Source organism: Macrobrachium nipponense, chromosome 1 (assembly GCF_015104395.2).
Source record: "Macrobrachium nipponense isolate FS-2020 chromosome 1, ASM1510439v2, whole genome shotgun sequence".
NCBI classification, from domain to species: domain Eukaryota; kingdom Metazoa; phylum Arthropoda; class Malacostraca; order Decapoda; family Palaemonidae; genus Macrobrachium; species Macrobrachium nipponense.
In genome coordinates, this window is record NC_087200.1 from 160,796,786 (window position 1) to 160,806,169 (window position 9,384).

Below are 9,384 nucleotides of genomic sequence, written 5' to 3' on the forward strand. Positions count from 1 at the left end.
ATAAAAGCATGAGAAGACGGGAAATTCAAAACTAAAACCAACAACACAAAGTAAATGCTGTTGACCTATAGTTTCACAAAGTACGTACAGGTCCACGGCCATTTTACTTTGTGTTAAATTTAGTTTGCACTTCCTCTTTTTTATGTTTTTTATTTTTGTATTTCTATTTTTTTATGTTTCCTTTTTTAGCGTTATTTTAATCTTAGGTTCCATTGAATGCCCTGTTTTTGTTTCCATTTAATACATTATGACACTTACAAAGAACCATTGTTTTCAACGCTAAGAATTCGCAAAACTCTGAGATACACAATAATTAAATGCAGCAAGTTCTAAATTCAAATGAAATCTCGTGCGATTTATCCATATTTGTTTGTGTGTGTGTGTGTGTGTGTGTGTGAGAGAGAGAGAGAGAGAGAGAGAGAGAGAGAGAGAGAGAGAACTTCTTGGTCCTTTATTCCAAACGCTAATATCAATGTAAGAGATAGTGAGCGAGAGAGAGAGAGAGAGAGAGAGAGAGAGAGAGAGAGAGAGAGAGAGAGAGAGCTTCTTGGTTCTTTATTCAATAGGCTAATATCGATGATTGTCTATTTTTTTTTTTTTTTTGTATCAAAGATGCACCTTTGGATACGTAGTTTAAAAAACATTCTTGACCACATAACAATAAAGTTTTGTATTTTACCGTTAATTTCAATACTTGTATCAATAAACTATAATGGCGCTATTATCATCATTGCGCAAACTTCATTGGCCTAAAAACATAATTTTTCTTCTACTTCCTCGATATTATTTCTCTTGTTCAGAAAAAGTTCAAAATTGGCTTATCTCTTGCTTGAAGTACTTTCATGATTACTGCTTCCACTTCTGATGAATTCATAAACAGCAGTTCTAAAGGACAGGGCTCTGTTATCACTGTCATCGTTCTCGCTCAGGATACGCTCTGTGAATTCCTTGTTTGAAAAATTATTACATTAAAACGATTCGCATTATTACGTGGCGCTCCTCTCTTGATTCAGAATACAGCATAAAATATTTTCTTTTTTTTGAACAAATTATCACGACTATAATTTTTCCCTATCCTGGAAGAGCAATAAAATCATTTCTCTTATAAAGGGAAATAACACGTGATTGCTTTGTTTGGGGTGATAATCCACTCTGTAAAAGCCGCACGGTCAAAATTAGCGAGGTTCTTTGATAATAGTTATTAGATTAAGTGGCTCTCTCTCTCTCTCCTTCTCTCTCTCTCTATCTCTCTCTCCCTCTCCTCTCTCTAAAAAATTAAAGTGGAACAAAATTGACTCCGGGTATGTTATACTAATACACAAAACAAATGTGGATCAGCAACAAACAAACAATGGAATTTCATGGCATTGGTATAAATGTACTTGCGAACTAAGTACATTATTGTATATTCGGAGTAGGTATAAGCACATAGCATACACAAAGCAATAGAATTACACTTACAGTACGGAATACATATTCGACTTCATACGTGCATACTATGAGAGAGAGAGAGAGAGAGAGAGAGATGAGAGGAGAGAGAGACGTGGCGTAGCTCCAACGCGTGCTATGCCGTCCCGTGAACACGTCTCCCGCAAACATCCGCTTCCAGAGTAACACGTGGCCAGGTACTCGCACAACGCAGGTGTAAAAGTGAGAGTGGAACACCTGTGATGACCATCTAAGGACAGTTAGTCAAACCTGTAACCAACACGATCTCCGGAAATTCGTCAGCTTTTGACGGACTCTCATAAACAGGTGAACCACCAGCCAAAAAATTGATATTGGTATTCTGATGACTGAGTGGTTCCGTCCGTCGTATTTCGTGAATATTTTCATATCTGTATCAATGGACATTCCTACCAAATGTAGACTACACGGTCTTCCTTGCAAATATCATTTCTCTTTAATCAATTTGATAATTCCCCAGAGAGTAAATTTTGAAGGGTCAGCAATCATCAATGACGTGCATTCATAAAATCATCCAAAATCAACACACTGCAGGTGACACCAAGCCATGGCTTATTGTATCATTCAATCAACTCCTGATTAACCTTACTCTTACCTCGGCTATGCATAAGGAATTCCATCCAATGGTAAAACCATGAAACTAATTTAACTGGTTCTTTAACCAAAAGTTAACCAGTGAAAAATCATTAAAGTAATATCATAATACTATAAGCCCCGCGTAACATATATATACACATATAATGTATGATCAGTATATATATATATATATATATATATATATATATATAGATATTATATATATATTATATAGTATATATATATATATATATATATATATATATATATATATATATATATACATATAAACATTTACGTATATAGCTGTCAATCTATATATATACACTATAATGTATGATCAGTATATATATATATATATATATATATATATATATATATATATATATATATATATATATATTATATATATATATACATAAACATTTACTATATAGCTGTCTATATATATATATATATATATATAGTATATATATATATATATATATATATATATACATAAAACATTTACGTTATATAGCTGTCTATCTATATGTATACACATACAATTCTGAGATTATTTATTATTTAGAACTCGAGTGTACAAACTTAATTCAGTACCATAACATTTTGAATTAAATTTAAAGCATTTCTTCATTTACCTAAAAAATAATAAAATACATAATCGGCTTATTATTATTATTATTATTATTATTATTATTATTATTATTATTATTATTGTCTACTGGTAGCATAAATTTTCAGCAATCCTGCCAGCCTATAATACTGGTGTCTATTTTTACGGCATTTCTTGCTCATATTCGTAATCTGAACTAGAATAACTTTGCCAGTTTCGAAGACAAAACATTGAATGACGAACTGCCACAGAATCATGATGTGGAAAGTGAGGTATTGGTGGGGGGGGGTGGTGGGGAGGGGGGAGGAGAAGCAGGGAGGATGGAGGGGCGTCATCATTAGCAGTCCCTTTTATTTATAAAAAAAATTACAATAGTTCAGAAAAAACTATTTGAAGTTTTGTTTACAATTTCTTTCCGAAACACTTCGAGTTCCTTTCTAGTGTACCTGGGTCAGAATTTACAATATTATAAATATATATATATATATATATATATATATATATATATATATAATATATATATATATATATATATATTATATATATATATATATATATATATATATACATACGTATGTTGCACAAAGAAGCGCCAGAAGATTGGAATTGTAATACATCATATGACTTGTGTATGGTTGTGAATCCCTTGACATGTGAAAACTACTCTGTTCACACAATTGGCTCAGTCTTGAGGCCAGTGGTAGTAACATGAGTCATGTAAGTCTCTTCTACGCTTTGTGATGCTACTCAGGTAGTGATGATTTTGTTAAAAATAATAATCGATATTAGTATTGCATAGCTGATATTATCTCGGGTGTAAAATTATTCGATACCAACTGAATAATGAAGTATTATCTTGCCTTTTTCGTCTGTAAACGTATTCATCTTTATAGAAGTGAGTGACATGTTATATTCTTCGTGTATTTAGCGTAAAAATGTTTAATTTTCACGTTTCTGTTAATTGAAAATAAGCAAGGAAACCACATTGTATATGTTAGGACTCAATCAAGCCCCTCCGCCACGCGCACGTGCGTATCATATATAATATATATCTATATATATATATATTATATATATAAATATATATAAAATATATATACATATTTATGAATAAATTTATCACGAAATATATAAAATGTGATGCTATGTATAAATAAAGGTAATGTCACGGAGGAAATATGTGGTGGTGTGTTTTCTTTTGGGACAGATCAGTTTCCAGGGACATTCCGTTTTTCTTTCAAATGGTTTCCGGTAACGCGATGGAGAGAGAGAGAGAGAGAGAGAGAGAGAGAGAGAGAGAGAGAGAGAGAGAGAGAGAATGGTTTCATAAATGTATATGTATTACTGTAATATTATTATATACATAAATTTCACAATGAACGTAATTCTACAGAACAATACTTAACTACCCAAACAAAACAAGCTCCCTATTTTCAAAATTTCATTATCTTTTATGATTTCGTTCCACTCTATATGAGCGCCTTCACGTGAAGGGATAACGCATTAAATGTAGGAATTTTAAGCGCAAATACATTAAAGCAAACTATTTTATAATACTATCAAGCAGCAGCAAATGGAAGGGATTTATTCCTAGTATGACGTAGGTGGGGTTCCTACGGGGAGAATCCCTATCCTATAATTGTCACAAATAAATGCACCACCATTTAAGTATTGAGACAGGTATAAGAGAGAGATGTTTATAGTCTACACAAAAGTGTGATACTTTCATATAAAAACCGGTCTAACAATATTAGTCATCTTGGGAACTTTGGAAAGTGTTTATCAATTAGAATGCCATGAAATTGTGTAAACACATTTCATCCTGGTCGTTTCGAAGCTGTCATTTCTATTGAATAGAGAGAGACGCGGGAGCGTTCTCCAGTCTTACGAAGGGAGGGAGAGAGAGAGGAGAGGAGAAGAGAGAGAGAGAGAGAGAGAGAGAGAGAGAGAAGGCTTTACCTAACTTTCTTTTTCATACAGTTTTATTCCGGCTATTTCAAAAGGGCAAAGTGTGTGTGTGTATGTGTGTGTTTGTGCGTGCGTGTGTGTGTGTGTGAGCCTTGCTTCTTATAATCTGACCACTTGTATTCACAGGGCTCTCATTTTCTAAGAGCTGAACCGCCTAATAGTGAATTCGCAACAAGAATATCCATGAGATTTTTAAAACATAAAGTCAACCTCGACTTAAGCTAGAATATCCGTGAAACCAAGAATGAATTCATTAATTCCTTTGGAATTACTGAATATATAAATGAAATCCAAAAAATTTTACGTGTTGATGAACAAACATATATCTCCTTTCTGTAACGGAAACCAGTTCTCTCTCTCTCTCTCTCTCTCTCTCTCTCTCTCTCTCTCTCTCTCTCTCTCTCCAGGGATAAAAGGGTTTTTCGATAAATGTTAACAGCAGGAAAGGAATCATGAGACCCAGTCCAACTCTGAGCGACGCCGCGACGTCTGTAGAAGGGAGACCTAAGGGCCGGTTGGTGAATGATTCAGCGAACTTCAGTGAATGACACAAATCCCGATGCATTATGGTCCAGGGATTAAACAAAATAAATAAATAAATAATAAAAGTAATCCGCTGTGCCTGAAATGTTGGAGAGAGAGAGAGAGAGAGAGAGAGAGAGAGAGAGAGAGAGAGAGAGAGAGAGAGAGAGAGAGCATTATCGTCAAGTGATTTAAACGTTAATTTATAAAACAGTAGCTTTTAAATATATGATTGACTCAAATGATACAAATACTTAACATATTTGACATAGTTTCTGGGTCTTCATACCAATTAAATTTGATTTAATTTCGTGTGATTCAGACTGCCAAGCTGAGCATCGCTAAATATATAAGAAACCAAATTAGATTAAACAACACCAATTCCTACAGTGATTGCAGATACATGCAGGTTTGTGGGACCAATATTCGGTGTACCACCCCACCGCCAATGCTACCGTTTCCTTCCTACAGGGCTTTCGATCCTTGCAGATGGTCTTTTCTAAATAGTAATAACACTATATCAAATTGTTCTCCATTTTAGTACTCGAAGTGTTTGCCATTAGAGAAAGGTTAAATACTTTAATAATAACCATTACGTTTTGGAAAGAGAATTGATGCGCTTTCGCTGGCCTTAAATTTAATCTCTCTCTCTCTCTCTCTCTCTCTCTCTCTGCCTTGGCGCAAACCTAGCCTTGATATTTCGTCGTTAATAAGCTAATTCCTTCACTGGTTTGTCTCGTAGAAATATCCATAATTAATTATACTAAAAACAATCCATCAGTGAATCAGTTTTAGGCTCTAACAAGGTATTTCATTTTCTACCACCCCAACACTACCCCCCCCCCCCCCCTCTTTCTCTCTCTCTCTCTCTGGCTTCTTGTAACTAATGGTATAAAAATAATTTTTGAAAATATTCTTAATCAGACGATAAACAGGAATGAGCGAAGAGACCTTATCGGTATAACGACAACATTCTCTTCTGGTCTTCGATCAATTCGGCACGACGTCATTGCCGAAGTGTCTCGTTGTGGACAATATAACGACCTAATGGTCAAATTCGCTCTAGTTTCCGACTTGTCTCTCTCCTGCGTTCCACAGATGACAAGGCGACCTACCGTCCTCCGAAAATCAGTTAAATTTTGTCTCTGTGAAGTGAGTAAGATGACTTCTTGGAGCCGGTACTGGGTTTTGTCTATATCGTGAGTTTGAGTATTTGTCTTAAATTTATTAAGTTCTTAATTGCAATTCACTTTTGGAAAGTGAATTTTGGTACGTATATTTGGTAATCGCGTGATATTTACTTAAGCTATTTGAGGTATGTCATGCTCTTTTCCTTTTGTGATAATGAGTAGGGTTTCTGTCAGAGGTAGGCTATTAAATTGAATAATTTATTCAACCTATCGAGGATAAGTAGTTTGTAGATAGTAAAAGTATATTTAATCATTTACCTCTAAAAATTTTAGTGTCTATTTAATCATTCGATGCTAAATAGTTTGAAGATAGTTAATTTAATTATTCAATGCCAAATAGTTTGCAGATAGTATTCGGTTTATTTAATCATTTGATGCTAAATAGTGTTCAGATAGTCAAAACTATTATTTTGTTAAGTTTTTTTTTATATATATATATATAGGAAATCCTTGAATTGAAATAATTTGAGTCGATGGGTTTATGGTAGACGTAAGTGAAATTTTTGTGTACATATATTATTTTGCGTTGGTAGTTAAGTGTACATACATTATTTTATTGTCAGTAGTTAAGCAGTGCTGGTGAAGCGAGTGCAACAGTGCTATTTGTGCTGGTGAAGTGACTGCAATAGAACTGCACTAAGCAGTGTGGTGAAGAAAGTGCAAATATGACTTTAAAAGTTCTTCGATTGCATAATTAAATAAACTATCTTCGATGAATTCTTCGATTGTACTTAGATATAGAATTTTTTCATACTTATATATTTTCAGATTAAGTCATTGTTCCATTTAAATATCTTATTTCTGGATTCACTCTCCATGGTTCCATGTGTCTTAATTTATAGATGCTCATGTAGATTTTGTAACGGTTGAAATTTATATTTGTAAGTTTAATGGGTGAGGAAGGAAGGGGTTTTCAGATACTATTACTTTTGGCTAGCTGCCACTTATACTGAAGACTTGAACCAAATCAGATTGGTTAAATAGTTTGTAGATAGTCAAAGAAAGTATTTACTCTTTCAAGGCTAAATAGTTAGCTGATAGTCAAAGAATTTATCTAATCTCTCTAGGCTGAATAGTTTGGAGATAATAAAAAAAATATTTAATCTCTCGAGGCTAGATAGTTTTCAGATAGTCGGAGAATTTATTTAATGTCTCGAGGATAAGTAATTTGCAGATAGTCTTTTATTTAATCATTCGATGCTAAATAGTTTGCAGACAGTGTTTTAATCATTTGATGCTAAATATTGTGCAGACAATCAAAACTATTAATATGATAGTTTTGTCAAATCCTGGAATTTAAATAATTTGAATCAATAGGTTTATGGTAGACATAGGTGAAATGTTTGTGTACATATATTTTAATTGTTAGTAGCTAAGCAGTGCTGGTGAATTGAGTGCAATAGTACGAAACGGTGATTAACCCTCTTACGCCGAAGCGGTAAAAAAAAAATTGTCTCCCGTGTGCCGGTGTTGTTTCAGAGTGAGCGCGGAAGCGGAAAAAATATTTTTTTTCAAAAACTCACAGCACGCTTAGTTTTCAAGATAGAGTTCATTTTTGGCTCCTTTTTTTGTCATTGGCTGTAGTTTAGTATGCAACCATCAGAAATGAAAAAAATTATCATTATCATATATAAATAATGCGATATATGATAGCGCAAAAACGAAATTTCATATATAATTGTATTCAAATCTCGCTGTGCGCAAAACGGTTAAAGGTAACAAGTTACTTTTTATTTTGTTGTAATGTCCACTAAATTGCGATCATTTTGGTATACAACACATTGTAAAACGATAAAAGCAACACAGAGAAAATATTATCACAAAATAATGCATGAATTCGTAACGCGCGGACGTAAACAAATATTTTTTTCAAAAATTCACCATAAATCTAAATATTGTCCTAGAGACTTCCAATTTCTTTCAAAATGAAGACAAATGATTGACTATTACTATACTGTAAGAGTATTAGCTTACAATTGCAGTTTTCGACCATATCCGACGAGTTAAAGTTGACCGAATGTCGAACTTATTTATATATATTTTTTATATGCAATTATTTCGGAAATAAGAAAAGCTACAACCTTCAAATATTTTTCGTTTTATTCTACATGAAATTGCGCACATTTTCATATATAAAACTCTATGAAATGCCTAATATGAAATGGAGCAAATATTCCGAGAATGGTACGTACGCATTTCGGAGATTTGTGGCGGAGAATCCGCACGCGGAGGGAAGGAAAGATTTTTTTTTAAATTCACCATAAATCTAAATATTGTGCTAGAGACTTCGAATTTGTTTCAAGATGAAGATAAATGACTGAATATTACTAGAATGTAAGAGTTTTAGCTTACAATTGCGTTTTTCGACCATTTCGGTAGAGTCAAAGTTGACCGAAGGTTGAAATTTTGGCAATTATCGTTATTTATGAAAATATCTCAAAACTCATAAAAGCTACAACCATGGGTTGATTTTAGTTGTATTGTGCATGAAATTGCACACATTTCCATATATAAAACTTTATATAACGACCTATTTTAAAATGGTGCAAACATTACCACAATCGCATGTATGATTTTTTTCGGAAGAGTTACCGCGCGGACGTAAGGAAAGTTTTTTCATAAATTCACCATAAATCGAAATATTGTGCTAGAGACTTCCAATTAGTTGCAAAATTAAGGTAAATGATTGAATATTACTAAAATATAAGAGTTTTAGCTTACAATTGCGTTTTTCGACCATTTCGGTAGTCAAAGTTGACCGAAGGTTGATATTTTGGCACTTATCGTTATTTATATGAAAATATCTCAAAAAATGTCTACGTAAAGTACGTGCAGTCGGCGTAAGAGGGCTAAGTGAGTGCAGTAGTGTTATCTGTGATTGTGAAGAGTGCAATAGTACGGCACTAAGCAGCACGGGTGAATAAACTGCAAATATGAGTAAAGTTCTTCAATTGTTCTTCGAGTTCTTAGATTCTTCTTAGTAGAGCTCTCTGATAGTTTTTTTTTTCATGAACTTTATACCATTATTTCCGGAATTAAGTCATT